This window comes from Ischnura elegans, chromosome 9 (genome assembly GCF_921293095.1).
Source record: "Ischnura elegans chromosome 9, ioIscEleg1.1, whole genome shotgun sequence".
In the NCBI taxonomy this organism is placed as follows: domain Eukaryota; kingdom Metazoa; phylum Arthropoda; class Insecta; order Odonata; family Coenagrionidae; genus Ischnura; species Ischnura elegans.
The window spans coordinates 13099338-13120192 of NC_060254.1; positions in this window are offsets into that span (position 1 = coordinate 13099338).

The following is a 20855-nucleotide window of genomic DNA, read 5'->3' on the forward strand; positions in this document are numbered from 1 at the left end:
CCACTTGAAATTAGGAATGGATGGATCCAGGATTTTTTTCGGATCCGGATTCGGATCGGATCCTTGATTTTCGGAGCCGGATCTTTTGGATCGGATATTTTCGGATCCAAATGCATTTTCAAATTCCTGCTATTAAACGAAGTAATTATTCAAGTTTATTCTTGGTACATACAGTCAAAGGAATGCTTGTTAGATTTTCATGCACATTTTATTATCTTTATAAATAAAAAATCATTTTTATAGGCTTTCAAGTTATTTTTTTAAACATCTTTACATGCTCAGGACCTCAACTGTTACGCTTGGGTTTGGAAATGAAAATAAGAAATATGTTGCATTTTTGTATGGTCTAACTGTAAATAGAAAACTTAGTGGCAATCAATTAGAGCTGAAAAATAAACATGAATATCGCCAGGAATGCGTGGCGTTTGGTCTAATTCTTTTTTAAATCTCGTGCATATCATCTAATTTTCGAAGCTATAGAGACATCTTCGGCCCCAGAGAGTCACTCACCAAGCATTTGCCGCCTAGAAACGGAGAATTGAAGCAGGTAGGCCAATTAAAGGTCAGTTGGTGAGACGGGGTAGGGATGCAACACGCTTCAATTGTTCTCGTGTAATTCGATATTTTCCTTAGAAGAAAATAATTTATGGTCTGTGTGATTTCGGAAACGAAAAAACTACAACAGAGGCACGGGCTGATGGACGGCCGAGGGCGGTTTTCTGAAATCAGCGACGTAGTTACTTTTGACGCGGTTATTATCCTACGACGCTGAGATTCCCCCGATCATTGTTCTCTTGGGAAGAGTCACACTATGTGCCAGTCGTATTTTGTCTTTTTTTATTTTCCACGGCTGAAATTCTACTACGTCACCTCTGCGAGAGCTTTCAAACAAAACGGTTCATGAGTAGGACAAGAATCGCATGAGACGGCGCATTTGAAGAGAGAATTTTAACTCTTTCCACCCTTATTGCATTGCAGGGCATTGCATTTACTGAAGCCATAATTTAAAATTTCGGATCCAGATCCGATGACTTCCGCGACTTTGGATCCAATGTATCCGATGAAGGGCAATATACGCGGATATTTGGATCCAAGGTATCCGATCCGACCACCCCTACTTGAAATAGAATGCGGAATATGGAAGCATCATGGCAAAACCCTAGATCAATCCGTCTGAGGCCTCCAAATAAGATCCATGAAGTGTGAGATTTTCCACGGAAGGCAACGGGCCATCCTATCGTAATTACGTAATATTTATATAACGTAACGTAATTACGTAATATAATTACGTAATTACGTTACGCCTGTGGTGTGATCTCTTCCTTTCACCTATACAACAACCTTCGGGTTGAATCTCCGTGTAAGTGAAGTGCGTAAACGAATTTTGACGCAATGACAGAATGAAATGCCTCAATAATAACGCATACGACGCCAGTTTTTTTTTAAATTTTGCTCTATTTGAAATAGCAATAATACGGAGGGATTCTCAATACAAACATCCATAAAATTTGCTCAGTTTAATACGCGCCAGCTGGAACTACTTGCTCAAATAAATTTTCGTCGAACTCCGGAATCATTTGTGTGTTCAATGTATCATTATCGCCAAAAAAGGGTTACGAACAGGAAAATCAAATAAATATCTTGCGAAAACTTGAATACACTAAACAAAAATGGAAGGTAGTAATTAGAATCTCTAGATGAAACAAAAAATGCTCATAGGCAAACACATAACGATTTAAATTGAGTTGAAAGAACAAAGCAGGCTTGGTTTTGCTTCCCCAAACGGTCTGTTATATACACGCTGTTTCCCTCAGGAGTTCCAATTCGCTGGGACGCAGGCATAACACGCAGTCTCAACCCTCCCACTCTTCCCAGCTCCTCTCTCTCCCCTGCCATAAACGAGAAGATGACGTCAATAGTCTCCCTTGTGCCAATTTGGAACCGAAGGGAGAGTTACAGACAGACACACGCAGGCGTTGAGATTCGACAGGGAGTATTGAGTTAACGTGGCCGTAACACACGCGTATTTTCCTACTCACCAAATCCAAGCTTGCGAATTAAAATAGCTGCTGCAATTTCGTTTCATCGCGTATATATGCAGGGAATCTGAATTATTTTTCTCACCAGGAAATTTCATGGCAAGCAAAATTTACTTTTTCTCTCGAAAATACATTTCATTTTTCATGTGCAATCACTCTAATTAAGGTAAGGTGAACATCTATTCGAATGCCAACAAGCGACGTGGTCTTGCATGACGTAGACTTTTGGTGCAGTGGTCGCAGATAAATATATTAATTCATTTCCATTTACTGAAGTGTGTGATGATACCATTCAATTTTCAGTGCCTTAGATAGGTCTTCCTTCCACATTGCCCTTAAATATGAATGAGCGTATTTAATTACCTAGTAATGTAATCCACTGACTAGCTATAACTTATTTAATACTCTCTAGAGGAGAAATTATTTTATTCTCTCTATGTCAAATGCGTGGCAGTAGAGGTCATTAAATAATTTAAAGCGATACATATATTATAACTCATAAACAATTCATATAATAAAATAAAATTATTGAATGGAAATTTTACTTATTATTAGGATGAAAATTTAATGGAAAATTCATACTAGTTAACGAACATATTTATAGCGAGCCATTTTATCTGATATGGTTAAGAAACATCGAAAACGATTTTAGGTAGGCTTACATGGAGCATTTTGCAAATCAATTTACGGTTAAGTATATGAACTGTACTTCACGATTTCATACATTATAACTGTTTTCTTTCTCTTCATTTGCTTAACTAGTGAGTTTCCCTCTATTTAAATTTTGAACACCCATCTCTCGTCTACTAACACGCTTAATTCAGACGCTGCGTTGTTTCCTTGTTTTTTCCAATTGCATTGCTGCCTGATATCCATTTCTGAATATTCTATCCTATGTAAAAATTCGAAGAACGAAATTGAAATGGTTATCCTTCGCACAAATAAAAAAAGATGAGAACATGAACTCGTCACATATCGATATCTTTCGTTTGCACTTGAAATATCATTAAGCTCATGCTCAAAATGCCGCGAATTATGAGCCTTATATAATTCCTATGAATCGGCGGAAAAGGTAACCTATGATGCATGGCATATTGTCTACTGACCTATTTGTTCTTACAACATGAGGGCCAACGAAGTGAAGGAGGGGTCCCTAAAGTTCAACAGCCTTATTCTGTAATTATCTACGACACCGAAAACGGCAAGACAAGATAATGATTGCAATAATAATGATAACATTTTTACTCCACCTTAAAAGTATACAAAAGTACAATGAGTAGGAACAGTACATCGGATGAAATATAGGTACCGTAGAGGATAGCCTGTTTTAGGGATACCTCTACCTAGTTTTAGAAAGCAGCGGCCAGTGGAGATACAATCACCTGCATTTTTACCCCGTGGCTAAAGAACAAATTTTCATCCATAAAAAATTGTGTATTTTTAGCAAATACAGCAGAGAAAATTAAGATTTTACTGCTGTATTCTCAAATAACCATGCATTTTCATCGTTTTCTCCACAATCCTTTAATAATTCCTTAGCATCATATTTGGTTTACTTTTGCAAATGGATATATATTGGGCGCAATGTTTCTAATGATTCTTCACTGATTTTTTGGGTTAATAAATAATGTTATTATCAACTCTACAACTGTACACAAACTGCGTAGAAAGTAACTCGTTTCATTCAGTAATTTCGCTTGATTGCTTCTGTAAACACATTAGTATTTTGTTTCTTATTTCATTATAATTATGTTACACAATCCATTGGCATCAAATGGAACAGTTTTCTACCGAGAATTAACGGGGAATGCTATTCCTATGGGTCTTCCAGACACTATCCCATCATATATTGAAGGATATGAGCAACTCAACTGATGAAGACTCTACTTATGCTTACAAAATGCAGTTGTGATATTAATACGCCGCTCTTGAAATATCATCAAAACCTACCCTCGTTGACCCCTTGATTACACTTATACCTTCCCAAAAACTCCACCTGCTGCTATACCACGAATACCGATATTAAAGAATAACACCGAAGAAGGAAGGACATCATCTCCTTCGGAGTAGCTTCGAGGGGGCACCGCGGGGGGGCTCCACCGTCGCATCCACACCCTTAGGCTTCGACCCCGCTATCTTCCCTCCCCTCTCCCACCACTTCCCCCTCCCCTTCGACGCCAACCCTCCCCCCACCCTTTCGCTCGCTTTCGCATACAAGCAAGCCTCTTTCTTTTCCCTTCCCTTCGAAACCGCTCTTCCACACCCGACGACGCCCTACCCAGAATTCCATCTTTGCCAAAGAGAAGTTTCCTTCCAAACGATTTGGTGCGAGTGTCTCATTCCTGCTCCAAAGAGAGAGAGAACTTGAGCCGATATTCACCCTTACTCTCTCAGCCCCCGCTGTCTCTCCCACAGTACGCATACAGCTCCTCTTTCTGATCTTCCCTTTCTCCTCGTAATTCGACTGCCACCGATACTTTAGCAAGCTAGGCATGATCGTGATGCTATCAATCAATAAGGGATTTTCATGATATTCGTATTGGGATCAAAGAACCCACAGTAATGCTAAATTTAAAAATAAATAGCTCATTACCACACGCATTTCTTGCCTGTACGTCATATTCTTTAATAATAGAATGCATGAACTTGTCTGCGTGTTCAGCTCGCCTAAAGCGGTCATTTTGACTGCATTCGGTGAATAATGAAAAGGTCTCCTCACGCTTCACACTAGATGAATAGGTTTCTAAGTGCCAGGCAGGTGTGAATCCCGATAAAACATCAGAAAAGAATCTATCAGAAAAATCTAAATTATGTATTACATTTTGAAAAATATTTATATTATGCTCATTAAAATTTTTATAGGAAATATGTTTTGAGAACTTGATAGGCATAGTATTAAAACTTAACTAATGTAGATTATTCCTTATTATTGGAGAAATATTTGTAGCAATAAATAATTATTTAAATATTTAGTCTCATTGCTATGTAAATATGCAATTGCTATGACCATTGGGTCTCAGATTTGATTAAAATTATTGGTAAATATAAAAAAAATCATATTTTATGAAAAATCCAATTCCTTGCTAGTTATACGATTTTAATTTTTTTATCATTGTAGCAGAAGAAAACCCATCCTGAGAAATATGAAGGCTCCTACATGCGGTCATTAATTGACATGATCATTTGACGGCCGGCTAATTAAAGAAGAACAAAGTTGAACATATGATATTGTGCAATCATATAGAAAACCCTTACAAATAAATTTAAAACTATAGTACACTGCCTTACAACGACTTGGTTGTCATCTCTGCATACTACTCTTACTTCTGATCCCTATTCCCATTCTCCTTACAATATGATTACTACCTATACTCATGGCAAGGCCTCTCCAAATCACGATAGGATCAACCAGTAAGGGATTTTCATGATCTTTGGAATGGTATTAAAGAGCCTGCAAAAATGCTAATAAAAGAATTTAGTAAAAAGTACGTTGCCCGAATACTTCCTAGCGTATCCTATACTCTGCATAATCTATTATCTAAGCAACCATGATTACCATATTAATTTTGAAACAATGAGGTATAATCAAAAATGTTGTACCGTTATATAAAGAAGTCATGACGCGTTCATTTAAAAAAACTATTGCTTCACTGCAAAAAATAATTATGAATTCCCGGGCACATATTTTAGCATATAATACCTCATTTATTTCATGTATGTTATAAAATACTTCATGTAATAATTGAAATAAGCCATTGATAAAATTAATAATATTTAAAGGGGATGAAGATATTTTATGAGCATTCGTCGCTGTTGTTATTTTTCGCATAAAGAAAGAAAAACCCTTTTGTTCAACTATGCGTGGTGGAATATATTTTCTCTACGTGGCTTGTTAATTGCTTGAAAACAAGGAGAAATTTAGAATGACAAATAAGCCTTTCATCTTAAATTATCTTCAGCCATTTCCTCAATTTGATGAAAAACTTTGCTGAAATATATTTGTATCCATATTAAATTGTAGTTTTGCATTTCATTAAGCTTAATAATGGGTATATATTGTTCCTGTCTCATAACTGTGAACACCCGGCAATTATTTCATAGATGCTCCGTATGCATTGTGAAAATCCCATTTCGTTGTACAGAGGTTAGTGAAATTTTGGGTGAGTTCATTTGCGTATTACGATTTATTCTGCGCAATGAATTCCGTCACTTATCCCGAACATTTTTCATTCCCGCCTGCATTCACTCTATCGCACCCTCCCACCCTTGCAGCCCATATCCGAAACTTAACCCCACCCTAGCATACCCCTCCGTTCCGCAGCTTCATATCGCGAGGATGGCAACTTCACCCCCCTCGGGCTTTTGCTGAATCGACCGATTTCTCCCCCACACGTGTGACGGAGACCGTCTCAAAAGTTCTTCGTTTCTTCGACTGTTTCGCTCGATTTGCACGCCCCTCTCCCCTTTGAGTACAACCCCATCGGTCCCATCTTTTTATTTCCTTCTCTTGGTGCGCCACCTACCCTTCCAAAGAAATAGCCATAACGACATCACTCCACTCCCAGCCTGAAGATCCCGTAGAAGTGATTATTATTACGTCCCCTCAAGTTCAGTAACCGTTTCATAGTACTTCCATGGACAGTATACCGGTCCTAATCTTTCACAAATTTAAAAATTAATTCTTTTATAGTTCAAAACGGGGTAAATGAAGTTAGAATTCATAAATTGTTCAAAAATTGTTTTATTTTAGCAACCGGTAGTCTGTGCCCACGGTGCAAGCATAAATAATATGATAAACGTTATAACGACTTATTAGTACTATTATTTAAATTAAATTACGATGTTTATCCATCAATGATTGGTAAATAGAAAATAATTTATATCAATATCGTTATATACACCGCAAATCACCTTGAAGGACTTCACTTTCACGTTTATCGTTGGGGGAGAGGCTTTTCAGCCCCAAAAAGTTCAAGTTAGGTCCCATATGGGACGGGTCTCCTTTTTTTATAAATAAAATTTTAGCTTACCAATATAAAAATTAGGTCATTTTGAGTTTAAGGAGACATAACTTAGCCAAATTAAAAAAAATAAGGGCTTGCAAGTGCAGAGCAGCAGAGCATGATCGAATCTTAAAATGTTGGCTCCCAAGGGGAAAGGTACCATTATCGGCACTCGTTTAGATATAACGATGGATATAGATTCTTTCAAGGTAAGAAAACTATCGATTTGATTTCCACAGCAAATTATATCGTCTGGAAATACATCACATTGTTAGTAAAGAGGTCTATAATGGATCGGTATAATATAATGGTAAACGTGATAATGGATCCAGAATATGGATACATGTTCCATAAGGTTCAACATAAACCCATATTTTTACTGTTATTTTTGTTTACATATATACGGAATGACAAAGAGATTTATTCAAATCTATAGCCTCCTCACAAAGTTATATGCAAATATCCAATTATATTGATTTTAAAATAATTTGATAGCAATTAAATTTCCAGTAATGGGGTTAAATAGGCAGACCCGGGGCCGAATGTGGTATCAAGTTGAAAACATTAAAAAACAAGCAAAGAACGATTTAAAAAATTACCTCACATATGTAATAAAAATAATAAATACCTGACATATGTTGTAAAAAATTACCTCACATGTGTCTTTTGAAATGTATTGAATACAAAAATTCAGTAACACAAGGGAAATAATGTTAATTATATTTCTTTTTTCCAAAATCAAAATAATTATGCCATTTGCCCCATTCTCTACCCCAGGCAGAGGGCGGAATGGGGTAGTGTGAAAATGAATTACAAAAACAAATTAACTATGTGACACAAAAGATAGCTCAACTTTGAATGAATTTTTAGGTGCAGTTTTCTTTTTTGGAGCCTAATCACAGCATTCACCGTGTGAATCTTTTAGAATTATTACGCAATATGATGATTTGGAATAAAATAACGACCTCGTGATTGCTATTAATATTTTTTGAATGATGAACATTTATGCTGCTTCAATTAGTAATATTCATGTATTTCATTTACAAATTATTTACGAAAGAGTAAATAAAGAATAACTTTATAAATTTGGCAAAAATATTGTCGATTATGCTTAAATTTCTGATTACCAGCCATAGATTCCTTGTTATGGTGTGCCAGCAAGAAAAATAGGCTGGAAAAAATATATCCGTAATCCAGCTTTTATTTCTACATTATACAAAATTGAACGAGTTTGCAAGATTTTAACGTAAATGTGAAATGCCCCCAAAAATGCAATGAAGCACAATCTATCAAATATTATTCAAAACTAAAATTACGATCAGCAAAATTTTGCTGGCTCAAACTTGCCAGGAGAAACAAAAAAATCACACGGGCCGTGCACTTTAGAAGGACCAGCGAAAACGATCAAAACATCAGCCAACGTCCAATGGCTTGGGCAGAGTCCGTCGCTTTTCCATAGCGGACTTACTTTTCAATAAAACCTCTGACTGTTTGCTGCACACGCAACCTCTCCTTACCAGGTAGCACGTAACATCCCATCTCCCCGCAGCTCAGCACCAAAGTTTCCGATTACGAGCTCGGAGCGTCATCGGCCATTTCCATACGCGGACCTCAAAATGCCCGCTAGGGGGAACATTGGGAGAGAACTTTGAAGCCGAGCTCTCTGACGACGACCACTACTGCTACAGTTTCCGAGCGGTTTTGAAGGGGGAGGGGGGAGATGAGCTCCGCTACCTACGATTATCTTTCCCGGGGACTGGCTCGCCATGCCGTGGAGAATGGGTCGGCAGTTCTTTCCGCACGCGGGTCCGCGGGTAGCTTACCCTTACAGCTTGTTTTACGATCGCACCTACTCGGCAAACCTTTCTGACGCACATCCCCTTCCTTCCGTTCTCCGAACTTTATCCCTTTCAGGGGCGCCGCCACCACGGGGGAAGCCGCCGAGGCCTCCCGCCACCTCCCAGCCGCTGAATCCTCTCCCTCCTCCACTACCGGACCATCCGGTGGACCTTTCCGGCACTGCTGCACACACCAACTCCGAGTGCGTTTGCGTTTGGCCTTCTTCGCCCATTTGAAAATTTTCGCGCACTAGAACTCCTTTCCGCGTCTCAAAAACACCTCCGCCGTTTCTCCTAGCACAGTTCTAATTGATGGATAGCAATTACTATTTAAAAAATCGTATTTCTTCGTTATTGGATTCAATAATGGAATGGAAATACTAATACGCTGATTAAATTTAGAGTTAAAATTATTTAGTTCTTTAATAAATTTAAAGTGACCAGTAAATGTAAAATATACAGTTAAAAGATTTATTTGTAAACAGTCGTTTGCTCTCAAATCAATCTTCAAACCTATTGCCATTTAATCAATCCTCTTTGCCATTTAAACATCTGTGTACTACTCAGGAAATTCTGAGAAGGCATGCAATTGTAGCCATAAATTTAGCGACTCAGGTGCTCACCCAATGTAAAGTGTCCTCAAACTTATTACCTTCCATGAAGAATCGAGGATGACTGTTAACAGTTAGAGGTTCACTTCCGTAGTCATGGTGAATGTAACAGATTTATTTTTGTAGTAGTACGCACTAATCAACTTAAATATGAAATTGATTTATTTATTGTGTTAATTTATTTATTTCTTCACCAAATACGGCACAAGGGCTTTTAAATTGGCTGTTCGTAAAATAAATGAGTGGCAGAGGAAAATAGGTCCAGGGAAGGGATTTTTGAAGCTATAGAGTCAAACAAGGAGGGTATTCGGTAGAACAGAGCGTTGAGAGATGGAGAGACGGAATCGCAGAATATGAAGCAGGGTTATTTCGTTAGGGGCGAGGAGGAATATGAAAACGAAAAAAATGGACGTTTATTAATGGTGTGAATAAAATCTTACGACAACCTCATATAACGATCACGTAAACTGGCAATCCCTTAATTTGGGAGATAAGTGAATACTTTTTTATAAATTTTTACACGATTATTTTGAACTTTGATGGTCAGCACTACCCCCGCGATGGATGTTCACCAAATGGTAAACATTACTCCTACAAATGCTGCCTCTTAGACGCCCTTTTTTTACTCAGTGTTCCAAATCCTACGAGTAATGATTAATAAGAACAATTTGACTAATGCTTCGATGCAGGCTTTTTTCGATCGAACTACCTCTGGACAACTTGGGTAAATAAAATGACCGTCGATACACTCATTTTCACCCTATGAATTCAGCACTACGAAGGAATAAGAGTGAAGTACGGAGATAATAAAAGATCTCTACCCTGAAAACCAAACGAGAGAAGAATAGGTTGTTCGATTCAAGGGCCAGTAATCGTATACTTACTTCTGGTACATCATGACAATTTGACAAAAATAGCCATGCTGTATTTGTTTTCTATTTAGAGAACGTTATTCATGAATATTTGTGAAAAAATATACGTAAATTAGTCGATTTGGGTTTCATAATATTAAGACGGCGCCATTCAAAGCTTATATATGCCTTCTGAACTAACTTGGAACTGGATCACACTTTAAGACGAGAATACCATAAAAATACAGGAGTACGAGTAAAATATAGATGGTTATATCACCAGGTTAAACGTTTATACTTTTTTCCATTGCAGTGGTTATACAATTGCATCGATTTGATTTACATGAGATAAACTATAGCTTGAAATTTTTATGAATATTTCAAACTATGCGTTATATCATAGATTATAGACGTAAGTCAGTCACGTTGGCAGATGTATACGTTCTGCTTGATAGCGAAATTTAGTGCACGGCTGTGCAAAATATGACCCATACGTTGCCACGGATTTCATACATTATATATTGCCGGATGCTGGATCACTTTGAGAAATGACACGTTGCACTGTTTTCTTTTTTAAGTGCGTATGCATGAATGATTTTCTCAACGCTATCCTACCGTAGGCATTGCTTAAAGGGGGTAGAGAACGGGGGATCAAGTGTACGTATGAAATGCGATGCAAAGGAATTCGCTTCATTCCCTTTAAATTTCCTTTCTGATTCTACTCCCACGTTCCATTGCACCTCTCATTTTGCCTTTTATTCTTCTCAATCTCAGCGTCCACCTCTCTCTCCTTTTAATATTTAATTGGCAAATGACAGTTATGGTGAGTTGCGTTAGCCCCCTCCCAAAAAAAACCCTTCTTGAAAAAGTTTTAACTTCTTATTTGGGGAGAAAAGAACGGAGGACCAGTTATTTAATTTCGTCGAGGAAAAGTTTCCCGTAATAAGGATGGATTCCACCTTATCTTCCCATTTCAATTTTTTACGCTCCGGGTTTTGTTATGCTATTTCCTTTCATGAGTCCCCCACTCCCACTCTCGGAGAAGTTCATCATTAAATTAAGATTTTTCTTAGTAATTTGTATCCGAACACACCTGCCCCGCTGCGACTCCACTGCAGAAGTACAGAAATAATGCGCTGAAAAGATGGCGAGTTCCAATGGGAATAATTAAGTTGTAAAGCTTTGTTAATCACCAGAAGGAAGTTTTTCCCCCCTAACTCGCAGCGGAAATATGATTTTTATTCCCGCTCGGAAATTTTCTGTTTGATCTTCGTACGTCCCGCAATTTCAGGCTTCGTGCAGCCATTATGAAAAAAATAAACAGCTGCACAGTGAAACGAATGGAGGCCTGCATTATCTTCAGTGTTGGAAAAGTAATTCAATGAAATATTAGTGCGTATAAAAAGATAATAATCACATTCATTAAGCTTTTTCATCCCGACTCACGGAACGGAAATACTTCTAAGTTGACCCGGAAAATTCTGAATGAAATATTAGTTATAAGTATCGTTTGGAGAGAACTTCAAGCAATGCAAAAAAGCTTCAATTTAAACTCATCGATCAGAGACAAGAAGTCTCATTAAATATAATTGTTAATTACACGACTTCCATTTACGCGAAGAGGCTATTACCTCAATGAGCCTAGAATCCAAAAATAAATTTTGACCTAAAGCTTCTTACATGATTATGTGTAGATTAAACTTATAATAAATACATTCATAAGTTGTTACGCATTTCTATGAATTTAATGCTGAGAGATATATTCAAGATTCCATGAAACCAAGAATCAATGATATTTCACCAAATATTTCTTGCTCGTTTTTGTATTATAACAAAATCAATACGATCGAAATAAAGTACTTAACTAAATTTTATCGGATGTTCCCTTAATAAAATTGGCTGATACGCTCGTAAAAGGTGAGTAGTGATAATTTTGAAACTTCATCTTTAAGCAATTGAAACATCGTGACCTACTTTCCGCTAGCTGGTAGATTTATTTACCAGAAATATATTCCATTAGTTGGCTGTTTTCCTCTAAGAAATAAGCGTATAAATATTTTTAAGGTTATGAATGAAAATACAGCGAAAACAGATGCAATAAAATATAAGAAAATACTAACCATGGATACGACAAGTATTTAACTAAAATTAAAATCCGATACAGTAAACATGAAAGTATTTTGCTGAATTTAACTTTTTGGAGCTAATTTTCATTTACTGAGGAAACAGACATATTTGATGTTTCACTGCAGAAGATCAAGATTCGAATCTTCTTATTTTTATAATTAAATGAAATGGATTCTTGTTTTTGATGTAGTACTCGCGAGTAATTCTTTTATCCCTACTCGTACCAGAAAATGTGTAAGTCTTGCTAGTCATGAAAAGGGTGAAAACTTCCTTATCAGTTACTCTGCGCAAAGTAATATCATCATTATTCATTTTTTTATTCCCCGGAGACCCTTAAGAAAAACAAAAGATCAAATCAATCGTCGGAGGGATATAAAAATTTATCGACGAATCTTTGCCCCAAGTTTGACCCCAGCCATTCTTCATCCTAAAGCTCTTCTATTGGGCCCTAGGTTGCAATCACCCTATCCGCTTTCCGAGCAAACCCTCAAAAACCATCCCCAAACGTCCACTGAACTCCCGGCTATTTTATTCTTTTCCTACTCTAAGGGGGAAAACTCACCCCCAAAGTGAAACCGCACCTCACCCACCCATTTTCCTCCATTTCTCCCCTTTTGTTTTCGTCCATCCCTTCAACCCCTAAATGCCATTCCCCCGGCATGAGCCGCTACCCGCACCACACTCCAAACATCCCCTCCCTTCGCCAAACAGAACGTGGCTCACTCTTCCTTATTGCCTATAACTTGCCCCCGCCCCACACTGCCAGCCAGTCAACCCACTAACCACCATCAACCACCCTCCTCCCCCTCTCGCTTATCTCATCACACATTTGTCTTCCCGTCGCGTCGCCCAGCTCCACGCTCCCGTCTCATCCGCTCATCCACAACTCCCTCCAAAAGAGAGAAGCACAGGGTATCGGGTTGGTTCTCCCACCGCCATTTGAACAATATGATTTCTGTGAAAACACCAAAATTGAATAAAAAAAGTAGCTAATGTAAGCATGAAAGGGAACTGGCGAAATTGGACCTGGAAAAAGCATGCACTTTAAATACATTAAAAAACATAACCGTATATATAATTATACTAATCGCCACATCGAACATATAATTTTACTAATCCCCCCTGTATAGGTATCAGCTATGTGTGGGACCACGGTTTCACGTTCCATCCGACGTATGTATTTCTGGGTTTAAAATTCCCTCCACCAAGCACTTACGCAGCGCAGTCTGTGAAAAGCCTCCGTCGCAACTTGGATTTGAACTAGTGGTGGGTCCAGAGATGAGCTAGGGGGGCTGTATCCTCTCCCTCACGTATCCAATTAACACTAGATAAAATGGTAATTTTGTTCAGTTGTCTAACACATACGGTAGAGGACAGCCTCTATCCCCACGGATTTAAACCCTCTGGGCCAGGGTTCAAATCCACAGTGGGTTCAGAATAGGGATAAGGTCGGGGATAGAGGCTCTCTTCTACTGTATGTATTAGACAACTGAACAAAATTACCATTTTATCTAGTGTTAATTGGATACGTGAGGGAGAGGATACAGTCCCCTTAGCTCAACTCTGGATCCGCCACTGGTTCAGACCCAATTTGCGATGGCGACTTTCCAGAGACTGCCCTCCAAGAGTGCTTGGTGGAGGGAATTTTAAACCCAGCAATATACATACGTCGGATGGAACGTTAAACCGTGGTCCCACACATAATTGATACCTATAAAGGGGCGATAAGTAAAATATACGATTATGTTCTGTATTGTATTTAAAGTTCATGCTTTTTCCAGGCCCAATTTCGCCAGTTCCCTTTCATGTTTACATCAACTACTTTTTCATTCATTTTCAGTGTTTTCTCAGGAGCCATATTGCTCAAATGGCGGTGGGAGTACACTACTGGTCATGCAAGCCACTCACTCTTAGTATTCCAAGACAATACGAAAGATTTGATAGCTTGGAATGAATGCTTTCAAATTTAAAGTGAAATTAACATGATGGCCTGATGACGACAATGGCCGAGGGATAAGTAAATGATAAGAACAGAAAAGTGATCGAATAAAATATTCGGAACAGATAAAGAAGGGTATGAAAGAGAATTAATACGTAGATGTGAAAAGATTAGCTGATTGAAAAAATTGAGTGGAGAGCTACGCCAAACCAATCTTATGGTCGTTAACCAGTGATAATGATACTTTATGTACTCTTGGGGTGGAACGTATCCCGGCAAAGTTAGTGTTGCCTCTTTCAGTGTGCGAGGAAATCCTTTCCTTTCTGATGACATGTTTACTTAGGCTTAATTTACGACAATGGGCACGTCTGACAGAAGAATTAATTGGAGAGCTGCATCAGGATAATCGTAATATTTTTGACCCGCGATGATGAAAGTAATGATGAGAATATGTTGCCAAAAAAGGTATCATCAATTATCTTGAATAGCCTACAGCTGCAGCGCCCTTCTCATACCATACCTTCTATTTGTAATGGCTGTGTAACATAGCAATAATGATAATAAAAATGCTCAAAAAGTCAAAACACTCATTGGTGATAGAGAGGATGGACCCGTGATGATGTGAAGAGGTTGCTGTGTTAGTCTCTGTCAATGTGTCTATGTACATAATACCTCACACAGTCCTGCTGATCTAAAGTATTGGAGTGTTGCAGCTCTTACCCCACTCCCCATTATCCACCCTTGAATATAACGCGGGGATTGGCTTGGCCCCAAAGTCTTCCCTTTATCCAATTTCGCCCACCGGTACCAAAAACCGCGAAACCAAACGCCAAAACCATGGCGCCCTTCACTTACCACTGCGCCCCACTCTGACTCACTCAGCTGGAGATTGAATGAAAGCCCTTACGTTCCCCCATCCTCCATACACATTCTTAAACTTGCATATCTCATCTCCATCTTGGCATGGAGGGAAACCACCCCCTTCCCCAACCTGTCCACTCTCATTCCCAATACGGCCGGGAACAAACTCCTTCCTCCCCTTCACTCAAAGGTAATTTCTCATCCTCCCACCCCTGTGCCAGGGCCGTCAGATCCCCTTCATCGCCGCTGGCGCTACATCTACTGCAGGACAAATCCTTCCTGCCTCCCCCACCCGCACGGCCCCGCCCAAACTACTACTTTTAATTCCCCACACCACCACCTCCTCCGCTGCCCAACCCCTCCCCCCCCAAACAACGAGCCATCGCCTGTCTCCAACCGCAAGTTTCCTCCTTGCATGCGGCAAAGGCAATCCCTGAAAAGTTCTACTTCACACGGGTTTGGGAGTTTCAGCGTTTTATTTACCATGACGATAGCACAAGGGTGAGACCGATGCATGGTTTGAAATTCCACACCTAGGCGCACCTACTGTTGGTAAAAATAAAAGCAAGACCGCCGAGTTTGATGAGAGAAGTGAAATGAGTGTAAACGAAGCAACCAATTTCAATGCAGAAAAAAAACAAAATAGAGATTATTTGTTTTTATGCTTTATTTTACACCCAAAACAATCCTCTGCCCCGCAATATTTCTTTCGCATCTCTTTTTCTGAAAAAACGTTCTCCTTTTTGTGCCCGTATAACCAACCGCGAGTGATTGGTATTCCTGTAGCTTCAGTTCCCATACTTGAACACTTTCAACATCCCTTAAGTTAATAATACATTACAAAACAGTATCGATTTAAATGCAGTAAAAACACTTTGTTTTCAGCACACAGGAATACATTTTGATTCCGTGTGTCAAAATTGCAACGCATAGAAATGGAAGAATAGGGGAAGAGAATACCGTATAGGAGAATGCCAAGTGTTCAAAGTTGGGCGACGTGATTTTTCGTGCAAAAAAGGGGGCATTTTTTTAGGAAAAAATGAAATGCAAAGTTCTTAGTGAAAGGATTTTTTTTACTAATAAACGTCATTCCTTATACTTTTTGCCGCATTGAAATTAGTTGATTCATTTTGAATGATATAGCCCCTCAAACTGTGTTGCTAAATTGCGTTGATTAATTTTACGGACATTACCAAGATTTTAATTGATTAACAGGGTGCATAACTGCTGCTGAGGAGCGAAGTGACACGGAGCAAAAAAACAAACTCCCAGTAAAAAATATAATATAAAACATTAAAGAAAGCTTTTCAATGACTTAAATAAATTGTTCAATTTTAATTAAATCTTCAGTGCTCCTGCTGCCTGATTACACTAGTCCACAATTTCATTTTGAATCCCTAAAAAGCTAACAGCTTCTAAACACTTAAAAAGTAAGGGGTTAAAAATTTTGAGAAACAAAGAGCTGCGCAACCTGGAAATTAGGATCTTCATTTTAGAGCAATCGCTCACCATTTTTACGGCTGGAGTCCAAACATCCCAAGTCACGCGCCTATTGAGGGGGCTTGCGAGGTTATAGATAGCTATAGAAGATGCTTGGGAACACAGGACGGTCAGCATAAATGAATAACGCAGATTGAAGCCCTGTGCCCCAAACGGAGATTCCCGTACGCCCACCCTGTACCCTGCAACCGTTTGACGATCCTGTTAAGCGACGTATTATACGATTAATACATTCTCTACCATATTGAAATTTTAAGGAATATAAATCTATAAAGGGTAAGCTTCAGTATATCCTCGTCATATTCTCGGTAATATTTTCAAAATTGAGTTACTGGTAATTGTTAACAGAAATAATACTAAAATTTTAAGACGATATCCATAGTTTTTTATACGAGCAAGTTTACAACCACTTTACTTGACCTTACTTTACGTTACTAAGGAGTGGAGTTTTAATAATGGCGTCTACTGGTTCATAAAAACTTGAAGTAAGGTAACTCGATTTGGAATACACGTTAGCTGAAAAGAGATGCATATATCTTTCACGAGGCAAAAATCAAGTAATATAAAACGTATGTATAGACGGTCTCATCAATTATTCAAAGTTTGCTTAAAGTGACTTAACGATTGATACACGGTCTCAGCTGTGACTGGAGGAGTAATTTACTTACCGGTCTAATATGAACTCAAGTTAGGCCAAATTAGGGTTTTGTGAACGGGGATTAATATGCCACAGTTGGAGTTAAAATACGACCGGTCCTGCTTGAGTATATCAGTATTTCCAAGCGAGCTGGCCTTGAGAGCATGGCGTTGGGCTCATTATTGTAGGGTTGTGGATTCAGATACGAAACACCCGCAAGTAAAAACCATGATTATACGGCACATATTGCAGAGATGCTATATTTCCCGGTTATTTAGAATGTAATTCAAAATACTTAGGCTGGATCTGGCGTGAGCTCTACCCACATCAATTCTGCATTTGGCATAATGACCATGACGAAGAGAGGAATTGATTTTTTCCTCGGCAAAAAACTGTGTTACACACTTCCTGCCATGCATCCGAAAAAGGGTATTTACAGCATTTTAGCGATAAGAAACTTTTTCCAGTTCCTTTGGTATGTATTCTTTCTGTAGTAGCTATTTTGTCATGAAATGGAATCCAATTACCCACACAACAATTTTTATCTCTTTGGATGATGATTATTTTCTATGCGCTTGGTACGGGTGAAGATACCGCCTTATAATATTTGGAGGAAGCCCAAAGGTTATTTTTACCCCTCCAATAAGAATCAAAGCAGCCATGTCAAGCAAGAGAAAATCAGATTTTTTCTGAGAGATTTAAAAAAAGTATTCTTCTGAGAAATAAATGCTTGAAAGAACATTAACATCAAGGTGTTTCAGTGATATTCTTCAATCGTTATCTTTCTTTTTTCTCTTTTCTTCAAACTCAGATGAGCATTAAAAGTGCTAAAAAAAATGAGCCAGAGATTCCTTTGAGAAATATAATTAACAGTAGTTATGACTTCGAAACAAAAATGATTCATATCATGACAGAAATATCAAAAGTATTCTACAAAAATTGTAACAAGTAATCAAAAGGCAAAAATGTAACCTTAAGTGGATGCTCTCAAAGAAGGTTCACTGATCCCTTCGCAAAATTAGATCTGTATAAGACTTCTATATCCACCTTCTGTTTTCTCCCATGCGATTCAAAAGAAAATTAGCATTTTCTGCGGAGGTATGTTAAACTGTAATCCTAAATAAGTTAATGCAACAATGATATAATGATAGAGAAATGGAAAATCTGAAAATACATGGAAACGGATAGAGAATGGGAAAATGTAAAATATACGTCCAAATTCTATTTGCTCATCTTATTTTCATTTTTTTCCAAATTTATTTTTAAAATGTGAGCAATGTGAAAAATATAGGATCCTTCAAAGCTACGTGCCTGAAATTAACCATAATATTTTTTCACAATTATTAGTACCAAATGGACAGCTTTATCATAAGAAATTTTGCTTAGCATAATGGAGAAATGGATCACAGTACTTTGCATTATTCCATATAAGGAATAACAACCTCATTTCTAATATACTGAATTATGGTATGAATACAATAAACTATATCACCTCGGGCATAATTTTCGGTTAATACATCTAATTACGGTATATTTCACCATAGAATTTGGATCGCTCTTGATGCATGAGTGGCATATTTTGTAAGCCCATTTAACGCTTTCGTTCTAACTTCTTTGCAACTAAGAAATATCAACTTTGAAGATCAGTCGTTGAAAAATGGGCATATTTCCAAGCTCTATCAAAGATAGGTCTCGAAAAAAAGTTATTTTGCTGTAGAATAGAATGGTAAAATACGACACTATTGATACTTAGCTATGATAGTTATAACTGAGTTGAGATTTTACACATATTCCAAATCTTTAACTTTGATTTTCCTCATTAGGCGCACTGAGTATGTAATTGTTAAATGGGGTTGGAGACTTCTCTGGGCAAATTGATTATCCTTAATATTTGTAACTATAATATATAACAATAACAGGACATCCTTTCTTTCTCCAAATGTTTTGCAAAGCCCCATGCCTCGTCACTTTTTCTACTTTGGCACTCTTTACTTTCCACAACCGTCAGCTTCGCCTCCAGCCGTAAACCCACTTTCGCTCCTTTCGGAAGCCATATTCTCCCTTTACCCCATTTATTCCGGTCTCCAAACTCTTCAAGACTTCCTTCCCTCTCAGAAGTTACCGACGCCCTCCTCCTTCCACTCCAAGGAACTCAAGTACTCTTTTGTTCCAGTGCGGTACACGCGCAATTTTCTTCGTTTGCCTTTCCGCATCCATCCTTGGAACTGCACCCAGTTTGTGTTGCCATAGCAACTCTAAACCCTCCTCCGAATCGTTATCGTAGCACGTTGGATGATCCGCCCAGAAGAACCCATGCCCTGCCTAGAAAACGACAGAGAATCATTTTACCCCAAGTGATAAACTCCTCAGAGCCGGAGTGTATACAAGAACATTAATTTGATTAAATTCAATAAGATTCACATGCATGCACGATGTAAAATGTATTTATCTTGTAGTTTGAGTTAGGTAAGTATATTTCTATTGAAATTCAAGTTAAGTCAATAGTTATAAAACTTCAGTCATATGTTAATTTACCAAAGAAATTTCTCCAGCCCTAAAGATGCAAAAAGAAATGTTGCCAAGCGTCAGCAAAATATTGACTAATAATTTTTAAAATAAATACCGACCAAATTGAAAAAATAAGAAGATCACTGATAAGGTGAAGGAAGACTATTGTATGTGTAGTAAAGTTAATGATATGGGCACAATATTAGTCGCACTACTCATGGAAAAAATGACGCATTAGTAATACAATTAAAAAGATTAAAATTGTAGTATGAAATGTGTAGTGGCAACATGCAACTGAAAAGTTTCTAGGTAAATCTTCGTTAATATGAGATTGGGAAGCATATTATTTCACAAATAATTAGGTCAAGGGATTAGATATATTTAATACAGTCGATCAAGGATCGCCGTAGATCAGGTTACAAATTGGAAATGATATTTGGTATTAAAATGATCAGAAAGTTGCATAATGCTTATAGAAAATTATTGCTGATTAATTATTCATACTAGCCGTTAATGACAAAAAAACAAGGCTCTGTTCATCCAACTATTTAAACGCAAAAGATGACTGAACGTTTTCGGCCGGCTAATTCTGGTTCTGTAATAATACGCGTAGGAAAATTAAGATGCGATCATAATATTTCTCAAAAAAATTTTTAGCACATTTGTCTTCTTATTTCCGCAAGAAACTGTGAAAATATCCGGTTTCTGAATCGTCAACACTTGAAACTGAAGGCCTTCGACTAGCAGTGCGGTAACTCCGTTGGAATCTGACACAGCCTTCACGATGTGCTACGGTCGATACCTTACACCGCACCCCATTTCGGCCTTCCCAGACGCTTTTGTTCCCAGCTCTCAACTTCCACCTTCATTTCCTCTCGCCCGGAATTAATTTACTGAGAAGCATCCGATTGGCTTATATGCCAACTCGTTCCTGAGGCGAA